The following is a 25,900-nucleotide window of genomic DNA, read 5'->3' as shown; positions in this document are numbered from 1 at the left end:
CACACAAGAAAAACTATACTGCAATAAATGGGCATGTAGAACCGAAGTGCCATAAATGGTTAATTAGAGGTGTAGAGCTGTAATGCAATACATGAACAATAAGAATGGTATTTCAATAAACCATTAGCAATACTAATAACAGTAAGCAAAATGTTGTTCAGCAGGATTGTGTTTTGTCAAAACCATTGCAGTAGAACTATATGCACTGGTTGTCTATGGTAAGGTTACTGCAGTCAAGTGTGACACTGTAATAGCTGCAGCCAGCAAATTGAATGGTCTGCAAACTGTACAGCTCAATCCATAGTAGTGTCCAAAGCTGTATCCAGTATTGGTCACATCATGCTCTCTTCCTCAGACATAAGGTAATAAAGGTATATGGGTGAGGTAGCCCAGTCCATGAACAGATATTGTGTGTACAATTCACAGATATTTTAAACCAATAACAATAAAATGTGTTCACTAGCATTGTTGATTCTAAACTACAGCTTTTTTTTATATCTGCAGTATGGTTGTATTCCATGCATGTGTATTCTACTGTCACTGCAGTCTACTATAACACTGTAATAGTACTATAATGCCAGAGGAATGTCCTGTAACTTGCATTGCTCAATTCATAATATAGTTCCAGGTGATCTCCAGGCAAGTATCAGTCACTCAATAGTCAGCAGTGACTCTGTAGTTCAGTCTGTTAAATGCTTTGTATGCAGAACATTTTGCCACAGTCCTGGGTTCAAACCCAGTGGTATATAGCACTAAATTTTCAGTATCAGTCACATAATGTTCACATTTTCCCGCTCACCAGGAACACAACAAATATATGGGTGAGGTGGCCCATATTATGAGCAGATAGTGTGTTTAGATTTCACAGAATGTTAACATCAATACCAAGAATGTATCCATCAGCATTGTTGAGTCATAAATAAAGCTGTGTAATCCCAGTATGGCTATGTCCCTTGCATGTCTGTATTAAGTTGCTGCAGTCAATTATTACATTATTTGCAGATGTCCTCTGCAGTCACAGCTACTACGTTCTACTCCCAATCCTGCCAACTAAGGCATGACAGCTGTCTAGTTTACTTACTGTACACAAACATGCCTCTCAAGTGTCATGATTTCTCATAATGTAATTAAAACTGCCTAATCCATTTGTCATATGATTGACAAATAAATCATTACCTGGAATGCAATGTATTACCAAATCCATTTACACCTGGGTAGTTAAGTAAGTCCACATTATCTGAAACTGTTCTGTGTAGTGGTGTACCTGCATTTGTTACTGCTTGGCCCATACTGACCCATGCTAACAGCTTGAGAGGTATGTACTTGCTACATTAGTTATAGGAGAATTGTAGTCACTGTACTCAAACCTGACACTACACACCTGTAAACTATATATTTCAGTGTATTGAGGGATATAATCTGCAATGTCAGTAATGGAATTTTTCTCTCTCTCCTCACTCCTAATCTTCATTTATTTATTACTGTTATTTATTATTATGGCTTAATAGTAGCATATTTTGTTACACTAACTATATTCTGGAAAAATGTGTTTCATTATTGATATGTTTTATAATGATTTAATAATAACATAATTTGCTAAACTAACTATATATTGGAAAATGTGGTTGATTATAGTTCTGTTTTATTATGATGCAATATTAACATATTTGTTAAACTAACTGTTGTGTTGTCCCTATGGTTTACTTTTTACTGGCATGCTGTTATCATGCTAACTGTTATGTTACTTAATGTTGTGTTGCACGTGTTATACATTAATATGTATCTGGATGAATAAATATGATGTTCGATTCTGTTAATACTAACATTAGTTTGGTTATTACTAACCGTAATGTATTGCTATATCTCATATCCCACAGCACGTCAAGGTAGGCCTTTTCTGGCTGATCAATTACCTTGCCTCAACCCCCCTGTGGCACTGGGTCCCATTATGTCTGGGACCCAGACTGGTGGTGCCCCCTCTGCTGCCCCTGCACTACCTGCAGAATCGGGTAGTACCGCCTCAGGGGATAGGGTCCAGCCCCCTCTGGCAGTGGTGGCAGGGAGGGTGTTGTCACCCATGTGGAGCTGCCAGTCTTGGTGCACAAGATAGTCCACTGAGGCTATGACCATGGCCTGCGCTGGATTGAGGACATGTTGGCCACCCTGGAGGGGCAGTCTCACCCTGGTGCCCAGTCTCCAACACAGCCACCCTTGGAGCAGTGATGGAGCACTGTCGACAGTCCCATGGGTGGGGACATGAGTCACACTGCTGCCACCTGGAGGCATGTGGGACTTGGATTTCACAGCACCTTCCTTATCCAAGGTGTTCACCCCTCATCATGTGTCACACACTGCCCCTGTCTACTGTCTTGTCTGTCTTGTCTGTTTGCAAATGCATCCTCACCAACCCAACTTACCTCACCCACATGTACCAATGTCCCTTCCCCAACATTCCACTCTCAGCTTAAAAAGAAAATGGGCACTTTTCCCAAAAAAAAATATTAACCCATACATAGCTCAGCATTTCGCACACATGTCCACTAGACACACATAATTTAGTCCATTGGCTTAACAATGGAGTTATGTTGGCCTCACCCCTCTCTCTAGGATTTGAGAATCCAAATTCATCTACAAATTCTGTCAACGTGCACAGTTGCTGCTGTGCATAAAATGGATACCTATGGTTCTTTCCTACACCCTTCCTGCACATCCCTCTCTGTCTTTCACTATGTTGTTTCCTCTGCTTGCCTCCATTTCACTACTTTCCTATCTCCCCTTTTTTCTTTTCTTTAAATTTGTTAGCATGGAGCTGCATCGCACATCTTCGTTAAGCTCAGCTAAATATAGTTATAATGACTAGATGTGCTTCTAACATTGTAAGACACATACAAAATAAACACCTCTGCCATGTTTCAAACCCGAGCCCACCACATCTGCAGCACACTACATTAACCCACCATCCCACACAACTCTTAATTAAAACAGGGTGGTTTAAACAAAACATACTAATTGCCAATTACAGTTATTAGGTGTGTTTCAGCAGAGCTGCATGCCATGCCACACAGTGCAAACTGAAATAAAAAGTAATGGAAAAAATGGGAGTGTACCTTGGATTGTGGTGCAATAATACACCACTAGACAGCCAAAGACATGATAATGGATGTAACTGAGACCAGTGATAGCAGGTAAATGTAATCTTTTATCAGCAACATGTAAAGTCAACTGCTAAGGCATTCATGGCAAAATACATATTCAGCTGTGACTCTGGTGCAGAAATACATCCATATAAAGCCATGGGCACACTGATGAATGTCGTAAATGTATGTCACAGCCTATATGTATCCACATATATCTTGCAAATGCACCCATTGTAACAGTAGCTCAGTCTATTAACTGCCTTGCGTATAGTACATTTTGCCACACATAGTCCTGGGTTCAAATCTCATGTTGTGTTGCATTTCAGTTACATTACTGTGAAGATAACAATTAATGAATGACTCATGAACTCATTATCCACACAAAGCATTGCAAAGTAAATAACTACTTTTCACTGCTGGAAGTCACAGACCTGCAGGTAGGGACACACATCACATATCCATATAGCGTTACTAAATGTCGCCTAGTAATCAGTTATTGACACAGCTGCCAAACATATGTATCTTAAACACATGCCATAATTGGAGTATCAAGGGTACTCTCACCCTGGTTCTGCCTCTACAACAAGGCTGACACAGTTGACACACATACACCTACAGCTTGTTGTTCTCCAAAGTCTTCACACTCACTGCCTATGTCTATTACCTGCAGCAGCAGCTGCAGCCTGTGGTGCTCACACTTCTATGTAAAGGTTTCTGCTACAGACCTACCCTCTGCAATGATATAGTCTCCTGACCCCAGTAATGTCCATCTCAACAGCTAAGAAGGGGACCCTGTTGTACATGAAGGCCTTATATATTGCACAGTGGTTGCATGTCATTGGCTAATGATACTGCAACTCAGATGTTTTGGCTGCAATTAGCATATCAGAGTCACAGATTGGTTTAGAAGCAATTACCTGCTAATGAGCAGCATGTTAAAATGTAAGCGGCTGGCTATGGGCAGACATTCTGTATGAGACTTCCCTCACACACAGCACACCTTTGTAACACAGTAGTAGTAGCACATTTCAACAGAGGAGTACTGTACTCCACCAGGTATGTAACTGTTTTTTTGTGTATAACAGGATGCAGATGGGAGGATAGAGATATGGGGACTAGGGAGTACAGTAGTAATCCTGTCTTAGACCTGTGGTAATGACATGTCATTGATACCCTACAGTCTTATACATACAGGGGACATACAATATATCAGGGTTGCATTGTCTTTTGTCATTGTGACACACTGGTATTGTTGGATGTCCCAGTATAGTGGTCATAACAGCACACTGCTATTTGTTTGGCACTGGTCTTATAATATATTATTAGGTGGCTGGCCTTAGGTGGCACACCACAGTGGACCAGAGTGCTGAGTGTATGATCATACAGCAGAATCTCTCATGGCACACAGGGAACTACCTCAGTAATGATACTATCTTGGTTGTATCCACACATGTAGTAAGTTGTCACACTATGGGGTATGACATGTGTGAGCAAGCAGTGGATAGTGCTGGCCATTTTGTTCTTGATGTATCTGTACATAGTGGACATCCATGTATTTGATCCTGTAATGTGTTTGCCTTTTGGTGGGTTTTAGGGCTAATGTATCACAGAACGCATGCCCCCTTCTCAGATGCAGAGGATGAACTTATACTTCAGGGACTACAGCAGCATCATCACATCCTCCTATCCAGGGGAGGCATAACAATGAACAGCAGGCTGCATGGTGGGCAGACCTTGTCCAGGATGTGAATGAGACTGGCCACCAGGACAGGACATATGAGCAGGTTCAACACCATGTCATGGACATGGTGAATGCTGCATGACAAAAGGCAGCTGATGTAGCCAGGGATTGTGCTATCACCGGTGGAAGGACTGCAATGGAACAACCACTCAAGGCCACTGAGGAATTACTGGCAAACCTAGGGACACAGGACAGCTCCCAGGCATCCATCACACATTGTGGTAGTGGATGCCACATTGTCCACAGCAGAAAAGCATGCAGGTAAGCTTACTGTGATCATTGCAATACTGTTGCAATCATTCTGACAGACTATACATAGCTTTACATGGGTGTCAAGTCTATGTGCTGTGGGGAGGGTTAGCTCAGTTTTACACTCATACTCAGAATGTCAACAATGCATCAAGTAACACAGTAGTTACTGTACATGTGAGATATAAACAAGTATTACCTTGTTATGCTGTAGCATGCGGTGGTACTGAAATTACCTCATTCTGACCTTTTTACATATCCATCAGGAGTTGTCCAAGGCCATGATCCTGCTTCTGGTAAGCTTGATACTGTTTTGTTATGGAACATGCATATGCTATTAACTCATTAACCCTGAGTACTGTCTCATAGCACCTATGTGCTTACATCTGAGCCCGCTATGAGATGATTTAATCGCATGATGTTACCACTGAGTGCCTTCTACAAGCGACACTTAATTCCCGGTCTAATTTCAGCCCTATTTTATGAAACTAAGTTGAAAAAGTAACTGAACTTTGTCAGTTGACTTCTCAACTTACGCTTCACTGCAGAGTAATTATATGCTTACATTTAATTTTTTCAGGTAAATTGGCTTAGCGTGCTTACACCAAGCCGATTCTGCCTGCATTCTTTGAAGCAAGCGGTGGCTTGGATTTTGCTACTCTGATTGGCTGCCACTACTTGCTGCAGGGAATGCAGACAGAATCAGGTTGGTGTAAGCAAGGGAAAGCTTAGTGCACGCTAAGCCGATTTACCTGAAATAATTAAATGCAAGCATATCATTAATCCTCCACCCCCCCCCAACCGGGATGCTCAACTGAGTGAACCTGGATTATTTATAACCTGTTTTTTCTAATTTCTGTTGTATCCAGTCCCACACCGAGAGTGCAGCCTGTGATTTTTGACATTTACAACCAGGGACTTGAACAAAACTACAAGTGGATGCGAGTGCAGCTTCGATTGCAGAGCATATATTTTGTATTAATGTATTATTTATTCTCTCTGCTCTCGCTGCTGGCTGTAATGGACTACTCTCAGATGGCTGCCTTGTAACATACAGTGCACGTCTTTGTCTTACGAGAGGCCCCATTCGTGGACCCCCCTGCCGTGATGTCACTGTTTATTTCAGCAGCAGCTGGCATGCCGTACTGATATTTTCATGCACACCTTACCCAGGATTCCGGCACCTGCCTCAGCCTTCTTCCTTCCACACTGGCTTCTCTTCTACTTGTTGGTACTCTGTGGATGCCAGGACTGGCGGTTCCGCTGCTACTGCTTCTGGCATGGTGGTTGATCCAGACGGGAGGCAGAAAAGGGTAATGTGTGGACAACATTAATCGGCAATAAAGGCAAGCTTTAACAGTAGTTTGAAAGGATTCCATGAACCAGGAACCAAATATAATTACAGGCATATAGGAAAGTGTTCTGAAGCTACCAATTACCACACTCATGCATCACAGCTGCTCATCAACACCCGCACAGAATGTTGATGTTTTCTGAACAACGTCACAAATACTCTTTTGGAAACTACAGCTACATGATCACAGCTGTTAGTCACTTTACTCATCTTCACTGCCACTCTGCTCAATGATATCTCACAGGTAAAAGAGGCTTGCTGCTGACTTTACCACATCCTCTTTTAGCAGCAGCAGCTTATGATTGCAAGGTACATAAAGAATAAAAGTTTCTCTCACTTTCAAAAGCAAACATGCTTTCATTTGTGAGAAAACGTAAAATAAATCTATTGCTATATGCGTTTAATTTTGTGTTTTACTGCCACTCTCCAGATATAACATCACTGGCAAGCAACTTGACAACCATTATTACTACTGTGTTACAAGCGTATCCCAAAATGATGAGGTTGTTTTGTTTTTATTGCAGCATCTTATAAAATGGTATGAAGACAAAGGAGTTGAGAGTTTATAGATACTAACTTAATTATATTCCTAGATCCAGCTAATGACTATTTTTGCATCAGGGCTGGAGAACAAAGGGATATAAGGATAGCTAGATGTGAGATCTTAGCCTCTCCCTAAAAGTTAGGATCATGTTTTTCTTTTTTTCCTTGCACTCTGCTGCTTGTGATGTTACCATGACAGTAAATAGCATGTACTTTAAAGTATCGCTTGCATGTTTCCATGTGTCCAGTGCACAAAAATGACAGTTTTTAAAAGTCTGAGTCATAAAAGGGTCAGCTGTGTTGTTATTATTAGTAGTAATATTATTATTATTATTATTATTATTATTATTATTATTATTATTTAGCTTTTCATAGCAGGCAAGTCCTCAAGTAAACAAAGACATGCTCATTGCAGATGTAACTTGGGAGAGTACAGGGCTGAACACTACAAAAAAGGAATACCCACTGGTGAAAAATAGGACTAAATTTACCTTGTATGTGTGGTGTGCAAACCTAAAGAGATTTGCTAGAAAAATAACATCCATTTATTATCCAGAATGGTCCAGCTCCTAAAAGAATGCCTGCCTTCAGGAATAATTAAGGAAAAGCACTTCACTGTATGGGAGGCCAGTGTATCCAGTCAGTTACCTGATTATAATTTCAAACCAAAGGCAAATATTTAATAAGACTTTTATTGTATTGATATTTCTAGAACTTCTGTTGCAAACTGTTAAAGCTTATTGGGATCATTGGCGGTGTTAGCCTTGTTATGTATTCACATAGCTATCAACCTCTAAGTTCAAGAATCAGGGACAAAGCCAAAAATAATAATGGGGGCAAAGGATCAAAATCAGTGCAGATTTTAACTCATTAACCCCAAGTACATACTGGGAAATGTTACTGAAGGGTCGTTTGGGAAAATATTTTGTTCTGGTGCTTGTGCATACTTCAACATTTTATTGAACGGGTTGCTTGGATGAATGGCTCATTTTGCTGACTGCACATACTAGGAAATGTTACTGAAGGTTCGTTTGGGGAAATGTTTAATTCTGGTGATTATGCATACATCAACATTTTATTGAAGGGGTCACTTTGGTGAATGCCTGATTTTGCTGACTGCACATACTTGGAAATGTAACTGAATGGCCATTTGGGGAAAAGTTTCATTCTGGTGATTGTGCATACCTCACCATTTTACTGAAGGGGTCACTTGGGCAAATGCTTCATGCTGGTGATTGTACATACTGGCAAATGTTACTGAATAGTCATTTGGGGAAATATTTATTTCTGGTGCTTGTGCATACATCAACATTTTATTGAATGCCTCATTTTGCTGACTGCACTTACTAGGTGAATGCCTCATTTTGCTGACTGCACATTCTAGGAAAGGTTACTGAAGGGATGTTTGGGGAAATGTTGCATTCTGGTGATTGTACATACCTCAACATTTTACTGAAGGGGTTGCATGGGTGAATGCTTCATGCTGGTGACTGCACATACTGGGAAATGTTACTGAAGGGTTGTTTGGGGAAATATTTTGTTCTGGTGCTTGTGCATACATCAACATTTTATTGAAGGGGTCACTTTGGTGAATGCCTAATTTTGCTGACTGCACATACTAGGAAATGTTACTGAAGGGTCGTTTGGGGAAAAGTTTCATTCTGGTGATTGTGCATACCTCAACATTTTACTGAAGGGGTCACTTGGGTGAATGCTTCATGCTGGTGATTGTACATACTGGCAAATGTTACTGAAGGGTGGTTTGGGGAAATATTTTGTTCTGGTGATTATGTATACCTCAACATTTTACTGAAGGGGTTGCTTGGTTGAATGTTTCATTTCTGTGCATGTGTATACCTGGACATACTAATGAAGATGTTGCTTGGAGAAATAATTGTGTATCAGGGAAGTACTTGTGCATCCATGGTCAGACTGCTGAAGTGACTGCTGGGCAAAAGAGCTTATTCTGTCATTTCAGTGATTGTGCATATGCAACACAAACAACTGAAGGGGTTACTGGAGAAAATAATTCATTACTGTGTCATGGAAAAGCTTTTGCATAAGTGGACAATCCATCTGGCCATTATATTTATTCTTTCACTTCATGTTTACCAGACTAGTGCACTGACGTCAATGGACCATTTGCAGGCACAGCCCAGGTGAATAGGATCATATAAGACATGTTCATAACACGTGAACGCAACATATTTTCAGGTACGAGGATATGGTGAAAAACATATATTTACAGACACAAGAGTATGCTGCAACATTTAGGTCAAGGGTTGGGTGGAATGAAAGGCTGAGTGAGATATATTATATTGTTGATTTTTGGCATAGCTTAGCCAGATATTTTGGACAAAATTTCTGCATTTTTCACTTCTGTCTGTTATTGTAACCAGAGGGATGAATATGTGAGATAAAATGAATTGCTATGTCTAGAGTATTTGCTACATGGATCAACCAGATAATTTAGATATTTCTGACTTTGTTATTTCTGTTTCTGAGTCTACTCAGCAGTTGGCTTAGTGGGATAAATGTTATTACTTGCACACTAGTACCAGCATGGAGCAACCATATATTCTGGGCATTATTCCTGGCTTTTCAGTCATGTGTCAAATTTAGGTGGGAGGAAAGCCTCAGTAATATATAAGTGTTATACAATTTTTGCTGAATTACTCAGGTCTTCTCCTAACAGATGGTAATGAGTCCATGTTACATAACACCAGCACCAGGTAATATAATGAATACCTACCCATCAGGTTCTGTGCAGCAATTATCACCTGTGTCTGAGCATGCAGAACCTTACAGTAATGAAATGCAAGTCATTATCACATTTTAACAATAAGTGCAATTACAGTATAACACTGACTCATTCTTACTTGCCAGGTCAAACTCTCAGCAGCTACTACTGTTATTCACATAAGTAGAAGTCATTATCAAATTGATGGGTCCACAAGCCAAAATCGGGTTTCTATCTGTATGGAGTCATTTCAAGCACTCCCCACTAGTTTCTTTCCGACATTTGTAAAGTGTTGTCGTATAATGTACCCATGTGGTTACATTGTTCATATTTTTATGAACTACTGCAACAGAACATCATATCATGTAGTAATTTCAGCTGAGATTTCAGATCAAGGAGATTTTTGAATGCATGCAGTCATGGTGGCCATGTTGTCATTTTGTGTGGTCTGACATAATTCCTTGCCAGAAAATATTACTACTTACAACATGTGAAAGAACTGTGTCTGCACGCTGTACACATGCACAGATATCAGTTTGTTTAGGACTTAGGTTATGCAAATTATGATTTTTTTCATATTTCGGTAAACAACTTTGCTAGGGAAGATGTCAACATGCTAAGTAAGACCTCAATTGGAAAACAGTATAAGTCCTTACAACATGACAAAAGAACTGTGTCTGTATGCTGTACACCTGTGCAGATATTACAATTTTTTAGGACTATAGTTATGAAAATTATGAAATTTTTCATATTTTAGTAAATAACTCTTCTAAGGAAAGATGTCAATGTGCTAAGTAATACCTCATTTTGAAGACGATACTACTGCTAGCAACATGGTAAACTATGTCTGTATGCTGTATACATGCACAGATATCACAGTTTGTTTAGGACTTATGTTATGAAAATTATGTTTTTTTCATATTTTGGTAAATAAATTTGCTAAGGAAGATGTCAACATGCTAAGTAAAACCTCAATTTGAACACAGTATTAGTCCTTACAACATGGTCAAAGAACTGTGTATGTATGCTGTACACATGTACAAATATCCCAATTTTGTAGGACTTAGTTTATGAAAATTCTGATATTTTTTCAAATTGTAGTAAATGACTTTGCTAAGGAAAGATGTCAATGTGCTAAGTACTACCTCGTTTTGAATACAGTATTAGTCCTTACAGCATGGTAAAATAACTGTGCTCATGTGCTGTGCATGTGTACAGATATCACAGTTTGTTTAGGGCTTATGTTATGGAAATTATGAATTTTTTTTCATATTGTGGTAAATAACTTTGCGAGGGAGCATGCCAATGTGTTAAGTAATACTCCATTTTAAAGACAGTATTACTAGTTACAACATGGTAAAAGAACTGTGTCTGTATGCTGTACACATGTACAGATATCAGAGTTTGTTTAGGACTTAGGTTATGGAAATTATGATTTTTTCATATTTTGGTAAATATTTGCGAGGGAGCATGTCACTGTGCCAGTAATACCTCATTTTGACAACTGTATTACTCCTTGCAACATGGTAAAAGAACTGTGTCTGTATGCTGTACACATGTACAGATATCACAGTTTGTTTAGTCTTGTAGGATTATGAAAATTATACATTTGCCATATGTCTCATTATTATGCTCATATCTTTGCAAGGAAGCATGGTGACGACACACATGATGCATCATTTTGAAGCTGACATTGAGCCACACAACTTGTACACTGCTATGTAGTCTCTGTCTGTTACAAGGGATGAGATATGCTTTGTTTATTTATCAATTATAAAAAATATAGTTTTAATCATATTTCTGTGAATATTTCAGCAAAGGAGCATTGCACAGTAATGGTTAAGGTATCATTTTAAAACTGACATTCCTCCAAACAAATTAATCACAACTCGTATGGGTCTACATGGTGCATTTACCAAGATATTGTGATTTGTTTTACCAAAAAGGTAAAAAATATGTATAATATCAGCATTCCTTGGCAAATATTTAATAATGACTTACATACACACTAGCAACATTTACACTGTTGGAAAGGTCATTGTCTTCTGAACAACTTTCACATTTACATTGTTAAAGAGTTATGAACATTTGTTTTCTGTATGGTATTACAAATGGATTATCTGAAAATGATCTCAAGCTGCACTGTTGTAACTATGGTGGAAGTAAGCAGGCAGCATTTTCTGAGCTGCTTCGGAGTGAATGAGTTAAGAATGAGGGCCAGGATAATACCCCTTGAGCAGGTAATGTTGTGTATAACTAGAGTAGAATGTTTGTATGTTCCAGTCTGGAACAGTTACCTAAGTTTCCTATAATGGGTAATCACAGGAGTGTAGTTGAACAAGCAGAAACATTTTTGTACTTATAGTTCAGAGTGAATAGCCCTCTTGGTGTACATGAGGCAATTAATCTGACATGCCTTGTACATACCGGAAGATCGATGCTACATACCTTAGGCATTGAAACTTGTATTTGTATGTATTTGTTAAGATAGGTATACTGGGTTTTATGTGCTGTGTTATCCAGTATAGTGTCATATTGCATATCTAAAAGATACATTGTACTGGCCAAGTGTCATGTGATTTACCTGACATGCTTGTTATAAGGGCCTTGAGTTGAATGTGTATGTTGTTGTGAGGAGGTCTGTTGTGCATGAAAGCGGAGATGAGAGGATGTGAGAGTGAAAATGCAGTTGTGGATCCTCATTATTATGACTCTTTGTGGATTTTCCAGGTAGTAATGTACTGCTTTTGTCTTGGTTTTCACAGGTGACCAGGGTGGTTGGGGTCTTTCCCCAAAACCATCTGATGTCAGTGTCTTTTCAGACTCTGATGATGATGGTGGCCACAGTGAGGCACAGGTAGGGTTGTCAGGGGCTGAATCTGTCCCAGAGGCTGGCATCCCTCTTCTGCCCCATTGTCACTGCACACAGTCAGTATGCCTACACATAACCATTCCTGACAGGCCTCATATATGGGACAGTCAGAGGGTGAAGACATTGAACAGGACAGTGTGGCCACTATGGCATCAGTGAGTGCAGACACTGGCCATAGACAGACAGCTGGCAAGGTCCCACACAGGTGGATTGACAGGAATGCTCATAGGAAGACTGCTGTCCATTCACCACCTGTTGCAGGTGTCACATCACAGGCCACTCGGTGCATGTTTCAGGCCATCATGGAGACACAGGCATGTTCTAAACAGAACACCAGACGTATGTTTAAGGTTATGGATGCAGCACAGTCTGACATCTGTGACTGCCTCCACAGCATTGGGAAACCCTGGATCAGTTCACTGATGTGGTGAATAGACAGTGGACTGAGACAGTGTCTGTCTTGGACCGCATATTGTCTGTGCTGGAATGTGTGGTTGGAGTTGAGCATTGGACCTCTGGACATAGATCAGCAACACCATCTGCTAAGAATCCATGTGGCCACGCACAGTTACACTCCTGTAGTGGCAGTACATCCAGAGCTACAGAGAGGAGTGTGCCACCCACAACATGACATGGCAGGCTATGGGCACATGGTCCTGTGTGGTCCCATGGGGGATACGGTCCCAACAGACAGCAGTCACTGTCAGGTACTAGTACTGCATCTGACCTTGGGCATGGTGGTGCCATTGCAACTCCTGGTGGAGCCAGTTCTCATCTTCAGGGCCGGAGATGGTGAACTGTCAACTCTACCATGTTTGGTCCACAACTGTCCAACATACACACATGTAGGGCTAGCAATGAGCTTGACTGTGTACACGCACACACTCACACACCACTGTCACATGCATATGCACATGCACATGTTACCTACAGACACACATGCACCTCTCTATTCCCCTTTCTGACTCACACACATGCTGTCAACCATTTGGGCCAGCCTAGGCCTCCAGCACCCCTAAACATCACCCTGTGCAAGTAAAGACATCTGTGCCACATCCCTGTCATACTTCCCATTGAAGCAGGAGAATGAAGCTATGTGTCTGATGCTCAGGGTGACTATATTAATTGACATGTACTTGTGTAATGCAGTATTGTTTTACATGCCACTTGTAGTGGTCACCAATATATACTCTATGTTAGCATGTGTCATGAGTATGCAACATACTTTTGTGGACCTTATGTTGTATGATGTTGTACTAACAGTATTGTTACACAATGACAGGTATGTCACAGACCTGTGTATGTTTCTGTTGTAGGAGTCTGAAGAAATAACCTATGGGCACATGCCAGCAGTGAAGTGGCACAGCATGGTATGGCAGCACAGTAGAAATATGACTTCAGCAAGGTACACCAGTATACATGCATGGCTCCATAAATTCACATCTGTATGACATTCTACTAAGGACAATACTGGTGGTCAGCGTACTCATGCATTCACAATTTGTGATAAGGTCTGCTGCAGGGCAAGGTGTGACCTTGCTAGAGTGCATATGCTCCCTATTTGTAGGGAGCATAGTAGATGGATGACTCACTATAAGGGCATTCACCTACTATGTGATGTTAGTACTACATGCTTGTGTGAAACATTTGTCTAGCAGACATAAACACACACTTGAAACTGAAAATGCCTAATGGTACACAGACCTCCACAGTGCAAATCAGCACATGCTATCTGTTTGATTGGCTGGGCAGCTGCCATCTCAACATACAGCATCTGCCTGAGTTCCTCTTAGACTGGGGCAATATGTGCTGGTCCTGTACCGAAGGGTATACAGATGTCTCTAATTGTGAGGTCTGTATGGCCATTGTGCTAGTAATACCATGATATATACTGCTGTAACAGCCTCAGACACAAACATGGCCGCATTCAGGCTAACACCACTTCCACTCTGCATACAGGATATGCCAAGGCACACATATACTGCAAGTTGGCTGTATGTAGATCAGAACACTTTCCTATGTACTGGTACACACTACAGATCACAGCACCTGATACATGCAGCAAAACTCATGTCTGCTAGTACTATCAGTTTAAAACATATAATGCTTGTTGATATAAGCAAGCCTTGTTGTGGCCAGTCATTTGGGGAGGTGAGTGGGCTCATCACCCGCTATAAATTAAATGATGCAAAACCCTACCCATGTCTACTTTAGATAGGTTATCATACGTATGCTATATGGATATACACACGCACCATGGTGGACAGAGTGGGATTAGTACCCCTACCTATCTAGTATTACACACTATAGATCACAGTATTTATTACATGTGCCACAGCTTAAGTCTTGATACTATACTATCATCTGGTAGTCTTAAGTTGGTTGACATCATCAGGCCTTGTAGAGTAGGGCAGTGTGGAAGCCAGCAGCAAGTTATGGGCCCAAAAAGTGCATAACCATTTCAGGTGGATAACCCATGAGGGCATGTCTGTTGTTTTGCAATGGTATAAATATATATATACATATATATATATATATATATATATATATATATATATATATATATATATATATATATATATATATATATATATATATATATATATAGATATATATATATATATATATATATATATACACACACACACACACACACACACACACACACACACACACACACGTGTAGCAAGTAACCTGGCATGAGATTAGAACCTACCTTGGTATTAGACAGTATAGAGCACAGTATTTGTTGAATGAACCACAGTTTAAGTCTTGCTTCTACATTGTCAGCTGGTAGTCTTAAGATGGCTGACATCATCAGGTCGTGTAGCATAGGACAGTGTGGAAGCCAGCAGCAAGTTATGGGCCCAAAAAGTGCATAACCATTTCAGGTGGATAGCCCATGAGGACATGTCCATTGTTTTGCAGGGGTATATATATATATATATATATATATATATATATATATATACGCATGTGGGCACACACACACACACACACACACACACACACACACACACACACACACACACACACACACACACACACACCCCCCAAGTGGCCTGCAGTGAAATTAGAATGCCTAACTATCTAGGCTTATATAATATAGATCACAGTACTTATCACATGCTCCAGTGGCAGAATCTGGTGCATATGTGATTGCAGGTACAGTACTTGTGCATTACACAAAATAGAATTGTGTTGAACAGAATCTGTGGCCTGCAGAGTAATATTGGTTTGTACTTTTATCTGCTTCTGGTATCCTAGCAGTGAGTGTACAGTTACCAGTATGGCCATATGTGGCTGTTTGCAGTTAGATAGGCAACACTGTGGGCATGGACAATGTTCCCTTTCCATATGTGCATTGACACCATTATACATTGCACCACATGGTCACCTGTGTCTGTCTATGTGGTGACATCCAGGAGATATAGGGGTCTGTAGGTAAGTGGATTATGTACTGTTGCACCCTTAGTTTAGATCCTTTGAGCAACATTATGGCTGTGTGATAGTGCAGCTTACTCACCATTATTGGGGCATGTCGGACAATGCAGACATCCACACACATATTTCTCTATATAACAGGGATGTATATATAAATGTAGCTCTGTGTGTGTATGATATGTATATGTGTTCTGTAAATATAAGGGGGAAGTCTATGTATCATTTTAATATATATATATATATATATATATATATATATATATATATATATATATATATATATATATATATAGATTTATATATATGTATATATATATATATATATATATATATATATATATATATATATATATATATATATATATATATATATATATATATATATATATATATATATATATAGATATAGATATATATATATATGTATATATGTATATTTGACACTGCATAGTGATAGATATACTATGCATGTATGAGAGAGTTACTGACAGATGGATATATATATATATATATATATATATATATATATATATATATATATATATATATGTATATGTCTGTATGTATAGACATTTATACATAATATGGCATGTCAATGAAGGACCAGCAGAATTGTGCTCATTTTTACTAAGTGTATGGGCATGCCCAGTGGGACTGTCAGTACTTATAATGTGACTCTAAGCCACACCTACTTGTATTCCAGTCTGGGATTTTGTATGTTACAGACATTAACATCCACCTCTGTTTCTGCAGTGCTACACTTCACTCACAATGTCCACGGCATTCCACAGCTGTCTGCTGTACTAAATATGTGACTGGGGTTGGTAATGTTACATCACCAACAGACTAACAATATGCATACCTCTCAACTGTCCTGATTTTCACAGAATGTCCAGTGTTTTGTCCCATATATTTGGTCTGTTCCTCACAGATTTGTAGTCTTCTGGTGCTTTATTGAATGTTGACATCAATACATTCTACTTACTACAGACAAACAATTGTGTGTCAGACTTTATATCCATCAGAAAATATGTACTACTGCAGCACCTTTCCTTCCAGCAAGGTTTATGTGACCAATATTTAAACTCTGTCCCTGTATTTGGGCCTTTGTCCCCCCAATCTTTCTGACTTTGTCCAGATTTCTTGTACTGAGAGGTTGGGAGGTATGGCATTCTGTGAAAGCACCAACATACTACTACCTCACATGTAAAAGTTACTAATTCCAGATTAGAACCATCAATACCATCACCCATGCTAGCTTCTCTAGTCCACTGAGCCACACAGACAGAGAGGGGTCATCCATCACACAATCAACAGCATACATATGTACATTGTAATCCTGCATGAAGAGAGACATACAATGTGTGAGTGCTATCTATGTTACAGCCCTGAGATTGCCTGTTCCACTGCTATACCATAGCTGATTTTTCTGTTTAAGCAGTTATATGGGTACACCGCTATGTTGGGGGTGGGGGAACAACAACACATGATCAGCTTAGGTAGGCAGTAGTCCAAATATCATGTGTGCCCATTGTTTAACATATCCCTTGCCTGATTTTATTTTATTTATTTATTTAACATTTGTTAACCGGGAAAGTCTGACTTGGAACAAAGCCAATTTTCAGCAGAGGCCTGGGGAGATAGGCTCCAGATGCATGCCTTTGTAACGTGGGAGGAAACTGGAGAGGAAACCCACACAAATGCAGGGAGGACATGCAGACTCCACACAGAAGGCACCCCAGCCGAGAATTGAATCAGAGAACCCCTTGTTGTGAGGCAACAACACTACCACTGCACTACTGCTACTGTCAGCCCAGGATGAGATATTCCATTCATGAGTCTAGTGAGTATTAAAATTAACATACTATTGAAATTGAACTGGGTATGTCACCACTATACTATATTTTCTTCTTAAAAAGCATCAGCCCTATTTTATTATATGTATGTAAGGGGGTAAAGTGTCAGTCCTGATGGGTGTCATCATCCAGGAGTAGTGATAACTGTCACGGCTGCCAGCTTTGTTTCCACTGGGTAAACATTCAAAGTTATTGGACAGACTGTCTGTTCAGTTAAGTTACTTCCTTTGTGGACACCAACATGGTTCTCTGCCTACACGGAGGGCATGTACACTGCGGCATGCCATGCAAACATGCTAGGATTATTTAAAAAAAAGAAAATATTTTAATATATTTACTGCAACTTTTGGAACACTGTGTGTGCTCTGTCATTTCTGTCTATCTACATACATTTTTACAGCCCGTTTTGTCTCTCTACAGTTCTGTACACAGAATTTATCCATGTACACTATGAACACTGACACAGGGCCTGCAGACCTGCCTATCTGCTTGCTGGATCGCTCAAACTGCTTCATTTACATGAGATTCACTTCCGCCACCTTCATGAGGCGATTTGCATGTCATGGAAGTTTCCTTGTTGGCTAGCTCATACACGTCACACAGCAGCGCTTAATGAATCTAGAAATGTAAACGCCCATGTTGGTAGCATGACATGATGCCTACATGGTAAAAAAACATGTAGGCTTTATTAAGTTCCCCCTTACATGTAGATAGTGTATAAGTATATGTGAGACATCACCTCTGTGGACTAATGATCTTACCCAGCACCTTTTTGTTGCTGAAAGCCTATTACTGCTTGGGTATTTCATGCCACTAGTTCAGTCTCTGAATGTCTCTCTCTCTCTCTTTTTTTTACAAATGTTACATCGACTCTGGTCCCTTTACTAAGACTCCTGCACTTGGTGTCATATTTTGGTAACCCAGGAGTATCAGTACTTGTCAGATACATTTGGGAAGCATGGCCAGGCTTAAAAAGGCCCAATGGACTTATAAACATATGAATCTATACACTTCATGCAGTATTCAACCATAACTTTCTGTTGCATTTTGTTATCTGGTTGTTCATTTTTTTTTTCAGTTATTGGTCAGCTGATGTGCCAAACACAGCATGAACCAGACCTCCCTGACTTGTAAACTTTGTTTATCTACCATGACCTATTTAGAAGTCAGAACAAAAGTTGTGTAATTCACCCTTAATAAAAGCAAGTAGAAGCCCTCTGCTATAACTGTACTATATTCTTATTGGCCAGTTGACTATCTTTAATTATTTAGTCATCAGTCTCTTGCTACTCACTCTGAGTTGCAACTTAAAGAAATCAGAAAATATACTAGATGTCTCTGCTGCATTAATGATTTATTTACATTACCTGCTTTTTCTGTCTTGCTTCATTCTTTGGATAGCTTGATGATTTCAGACTATGTCATTGTCATCTGCAAAGCTGCATACCTAGAGTCTTGGTTCAACTTATGGCCACTGCTCTCTACTGTTGTGTGCATCTAGCTGCTAAATCCCCACCCTATACTTACACTTTTATTTTACAGTCAACTGCCAGGTTTGCAAATGGATTACAGTAGCATGCCTTTCTACATGACAAAACATACCGTGATTATTTCATCCTTATATTTCATGCCTACTTCAGCTTTTTCCATGGCCATACAGTAACTATTCACCAAACAGTTTTTACCACTGCATATTTATAAAATCCATCAACATCTCCACTGCCAGCAAGACAATGAAATCAAATATGCGGGTGGGAGAAAAAACTCTAACCATCTGTGCAAAGGGCTGACACTCTTGCATTCTTTATAGGCAAATTAATAACTCTGTGATTGTTGTACTGCAAGGTAATTTACATGTGTATGTTACATTTCAGGGGTTAAGAACCCTGACTCACGGCTACAAGTTTTGTTCCTGTATAGAGTTTGCCTGCTTTCCCATGTGGGTTTCATCAACTACTCCTGTTTTCTATCCCTCCCAAAAACACACTGATTAACTGACTATAGACACACAGACACACACAGACAGATGCACAGACATGTGCACACATTTTTTAAAATTATCTTTGCCCTGGAAACTCAGGTTATGGCTAAAAAAAGAGTAGACCGGTTTACTTAGCCAGTTAAGAAACAAATATATTTAGAAAGTAATGTTGACTAGGGCAAGTTAAATTAATATTCATAACCAGCATTTTCTTTGCAGAGGCCAGTTACTCACACACCTGTGAGAAGCAGTACTCAATGAAGTTTTCACTGGACACTCACTCTGCTCCTCTTTTTATTCTGCTTTTTCCTTACTTTAACACTTACAGTTTATCCAGCTGGCACCAGAGCTTGTATGTGTCAGCAGCCTGCACTTCTTAAGTTTTAGTTTGCACATTAATGAATATAAATTTAACTTGCCCTAGTCACACCTGTGAAGGAGATCATATGGCCATAACTGTCCCAAGTACATCATCTGGTCTTTTTATCTGTCTCCATCGTCATGCACAAGCCCTAGCCCTGACTCTGCTTCAATGAAAAAAAATAAAGATAAATACAGTTTGTATATATATATATATATATATATATATATATATATATATATATATATATATATATATACAGAGAGTCAGCTTCTTGATATTTTATATTAGCAATAACTGGTACTCTGCTATCATTTACCATCTGCCTGTTTTCATCAAATTTTACATCATATTCCTCAGTTTATTAAATTATGCTTGCTATTTTGCTACATGTTTGCAGAACACAATTTTTTTCTTTCTTAGTATGTTAAACTTTGGTAAATGTGAGTTGTTTTCACAGGTATTAATCATGAATCATAAATAAGAACTAATGGCCTCAAATACTGCATTGAGGCACATCCGTGACTGATATTCTAATAAGCTAACCCTAATGTGTGACTCCTGTGTTATGTAATTAAGGATCAAGACTGATGTACAGCAAGAACTGTATCTTTCTCTGAGATGCACTGAAATTGAAATTACTGCTTACAAGCAGCAGAGTTGGGTTGGACACAGCCACATCCAGTCCCACCCCCACCCCATGCTGAGGGGCTGTAGAGGGGCAAAGCCCTGATGCAAAAATGCGTTTTAAGTACATTTTTATATTCTTGATGTTGATTATTTGGAGAAAATGTTTCTATTATGTAACCACAGTTATGAGTGTTGATCATATAAGAGTTTTATTAATGTAATGGAGGTTTTGCCAAAACAATCATTTAGTTCACTGGCTAAACCTAACACATTGATGACAGATGTCCTTCAAACTGAGTCTCACTTGCCATTTGATCACTTTATTCTACTAAGAGGTGTATTTAATCAGTTAAAACTATGTAATTTATCAGTGTAAGTGGTGACATTTTCATTCCTCACTACTGAAAACTGAAAGTGACAGAAATATTGACCAAAGTTCACAAACTGGTCCTATTTACTAGAACATCGAATACATATAGATTTATAACAATTTACATTTTATGAAAGGGATGATTGTAACATCACTTTTGATTATGGCCCTTCCTGCTCTAATATAAAAATGACACATTTTAACATATAAAGAGGAAAAAAATTAAAACAAAATTAGGGGCATTCCTGAGACTCAAGGACTGTTGAAAGATATACTGGAAAATCAAGATATTTTCTATCAGCATCTGCGAATTTCCTACTTATTATGACCTAATCCATTTTTCATCCTACCACATATGGGTAGCTTTGATCCGAAAACAATAGATGACTGGCCAAATAGAAGCTGTCTACCACCATTAAAAAAATATGAGTAGTTTTCACCAATCAAAATACCTTATGGTCCAGCTAAAGATCATCTCCATCCTTACTTTTTCTTAGCTCCTGTCAGTATGTCTGGTGAGATGACTTCTAAAGGTCTGTACTACTAATGTCCAGAGGGATCTCCTAAATGCTTTATCTCATATGGGTCCCCTCAAATTATCTATGATATGATCCCAATTATTCTCATTAGGTGTTATACATAATTATCGACCATGGGATGGCCAAGGCCAATCACCATCCAAATGAGATAGTTTAATTTGAAAACAAAAAGGGAAATTGACTAGGCTAACACCCACAAGGGCAGATACCCACGTACTTGGGTCTATATCAGAACATCAAAGTATTAAAACTTCGAATGTTTTGATATTGAACACTATTCAGTGAACGCTAAGAATAGCAAAGCTGCAGAACAGCAAATTCTTTCCTCAGGAAAGAATTTGGTTGGCCGTTTCTGTGGCTTCGCTATTCTTAGCGCTGTGGTAGAAAGTTACAAGTTGGGTTCGGGTAAGTGTACGATTGTTTGTACGTTAGGGTTAGGGGTGGGTTAAGTGAGTTAGGGTTAGGGCACGGGTTAGGTGTGTATGCGATAGTGACAGACTTTAGGGTTAGGGGTGGTTTAAGTGAGTTAGGGTTAGGGCGTGGGTTAGGTGAGTGTGCGATAGTGACGGACCTTTGGGTTAGGGTTTGGGTTAAGGTAAGTGGGTAGATAGTAGTGTATGTTTAGTTTAGTGTAGCGTTAGATGTAGCAATTTAAGAGTATGTGTGTGGTTGCTGTTTGTTTGATGTGCTCGTGTTGTGTGTATGTGTTTCGGAGCAGCGAATTTTTTCCATGGGAAAAAATTCACTGTTCTGAATGTTCGATATTTTCATGTTTAGATGTTTTGGGGCCAATGAAATAGCGTTCACTATTTTCATCTGTTGATAACATGATATAAACGTTAGTTGTTGTGTCCTTCAGCTTTTCCCAGTTAGGGGTCGCCACAGCAGAACTCCGGTCCACTAATGATTGGCAGTAGATTTTTACATGCTGAGTTGCCAGCTCTGAAGCACAACCTTCAACAAAGGTACGCCCATTCATGCATGTCTCCACACAGAAGACGCTCTAGCTGAGAATCGAACAGGACAACGTCTTACTATGAGGCAAAAATGTTACCGCAGCACCACCACCGCAGTATGATATAAACGCTAGTACTTACCTATAAACCTATGTTGCTGTGTCTACTGCTTCACCAGCTGTAATGCATTTGAATGTCCCACAGATAGTATGCACAGTCTTACTCCTTATAGATCTCCACTGCATAAAAATGATGATCTCATCCTGACTGGAAATTACTACACATTTCCACTCATCCTCATAATGTAATGAATTATATCAGGCAGCACGGGCTACACAAAACAGCAAACCTCTAATGACTGAAAAAGAGCAAGTGTGCAAAACACTAAAGCACCACAAAGAGCAAATCACAAAACTTTGAATACTTATCTCCTAATAAATAAGACCTGTATCAAAAGTCCCAGCTATAAAACCCAGAACAATCACTGCTGGAATAGTGGTACTGTTAGGAAAGGGCTTTTAATAATGTAATGTCATGTAATGTGTAGGGTTGGGGTTAGGGACAGGGGTAGGGTTAGGTTAGTGCTCTTGAGTAAACAGGGTAGGGTTTGGGTTAGGGATAGCACACATTAGTAAGAGTGAGCAGGGGGAGCTTCATCCCCATGCACCAATTTACTCATGTCTATTACCCCTAATGTTAGGCTATTGCTACCCCTAGCCCCAATACTATACTTGACATTATGACATTACTAAATTCCATTTCCCTAACAGTATCACTAAATAAGACACACAGACAGACATATATGCTTCTCTCATTAGAATGCCACTAGCAAAGCATAACACAAAATGTATCCCCTTCCCTACCCCTTACTCTAACCCTATCCCAAAAGATACTTGTAAATATACACTAACCACTATAATGTGTTCTTGCATGTTTTCACAACCACCACCATTTCAGTCAGATATTTATTCTCCTATTTACTCCTACTTGCCTATACTATATAAAACTTAAATGCAACCTTATTATATTCACACCCATGAGCATTCACTTGTATGTGCAGTCAGACTTTTTTCATCCACATAAACTGTTCTACCAATGGAGTATCTACCTGTTTGATTGCAAACATATTGGAAGGGATCTTTAAAGAGATCAGTGCATTAGCAACTTCCTACTGTCAGATACATTGTGAATTTTGCAGACATCAATGTACTGAGTGACTCTACACCCCTATTCCTATTTCAAAATTATCCAAGCCAGCTACTGCTTTGCAATGCTTCCTGCCTCAATACTTTCCACTTTAGGTAAAATACTAGAAATAAGTATCTACAACCAAATTACTGCTTATTTATATCAATACCATCTTCTATCCAGGAACTAACATGGATTATATTCTGGGCACAGCACCATAAACGCTTCTTACTCCCTCACAGATGACATCCTATCCAATATGTACAAAGACAACTTCACAGGAGCTATCTTTATTGACCCCACAAATGCCTTTTATTTAATTGACCATAATTTACTATTTGACAAACTGATTGAAATAGGCATTAGTGACCGGGAAAAACCTTGTTTTGTAGACTTCCTCACCAATAGACCCTTCAAGGTGAAAGTAGGCACCACCAGCTCTGAAACAGCTTCTATTACAAAAGGAGTGCCCAAGGATTCAACTTTAGCCCCTGTGCTATTGTCCAGATTTATCAATAGACTGCCATCTGATCACTCTCAGATACCTCTAATTCTTTCTGCAGTTGACATGGTCATCTACAGATCAAAGAAATCCCACTCTATTATACAAACTCAGCTCCAACATTATCTCCAAATCCTTAAACAATGGCTAATAGGCCAGAAGTGTATACTCAGTTCCTGAAAAACAAAAACAATGGTATTTGGAACCAACCAAAAAAATAGCCAAAGCACCCAGCATCCTTAATATTAAAGATATTAACAATACCACCACAGAAACTACCACATACTTCAAATCCCTAGGCATTTGGCTAGACAAATCTCTTAACTTTCAACTACAATTCAAAACACATCCAAAAAGATCAAGGGGGAATTTAATAAAGCCTACTCTGACTTATTTTCCATGCAGGTATAGTGGCACACTGCTTACATGAAAGTAAGCAGGTGTGTGACCCAGTAAACAGAGATCCAGGAAGCAGTTAAGAAGTCCCGCAGACCCCATGTTGGTGTCTGTATTGTACACGGAAATATTCTGTGTACAGGATGTAAAAATAACAACAGGAGCCATAAAATAGCAGGTAGATGAGCAGAAATAGTATAACAGAGGAAGAAATGTGCAAAACTATCCACCGTGTGTCCAAAACGAAATGGAAATTAATGTAAAATAATTTTATTTTTTTAATAATCTGAGTATGTCTGTGCAGCACACCACAATGCGCAAACATGCTGTTATGAAAAATAAAAAATAGTGTAAAAAACAAAGTTATTGGCATGTGACAGTAATGTATTATAGGACCATGTGTGGAGTATGTACAATGGTAGAATGGCTCTGTTACTAAGGAGGCAGCACCTGGAACCGTGTTGTTTCCAGGTTGTGTGCACAGATTCCCTATGCAAATGAGCTGGGGTTACTGAATAGCACAAATAGTTATCCGTGTCCACAGATCTCATCTGTGTAGGCACAGAACCATGTTGGTGTCTGCAGAAGAGGTAGCTGACATCAAAAGGGGAGTGTCTTAGGACTTTTAAGCTCATTGGAGCTCAGCTGCACCTGTTTGTGCAGTGTGGCACTCTGCTCAGCAGGGGGTGTGTACAGTGTCAGCTAAGCTTTGTTTACCTTCGAGCCGCATGTTTAATTAGGTCTGCGCTTTTTTGCGTGGCATTCCACTGTGCTGAGCATGACCTTTCATGCATACACTGAGTGCTGAGCACTGTGTACCTCTGCCATGCATGTTTGCATGGTTCACCGCAGTGCTCAGTAAGGAAGGCTGTTCAAACAAATTGACTGAGAAAGTCAATGATATCTTAATTACTTATGACCCCTGCTCCACTTAAACTAGGCCCATTAACAGTCCTTAATGGTGTACTTGGCAGGTGGAATGCATCATAGGTAGCCAATCACAAAGGCTGCACCTACAGAAGAGCACTATAAAGGTTGAAG

Source organism: Protopterus annectens, chromosome 6.part0, assembly GCF_019279795.1.
Source record: "Protopterus annectens isolate FY-2018-M chromosome 6.part0, PAN1.0, whole genome shotgun sequence".
Taxonomy (NCBI): domain Eukaryota; kingdom Metazoa; phylum Chordata; order Ceratodontiformes; family Protopteridae; genus Protopterus; species Protopterus annectens.
Note: the sequence above shows the minus strand (reverse complement) of the source record.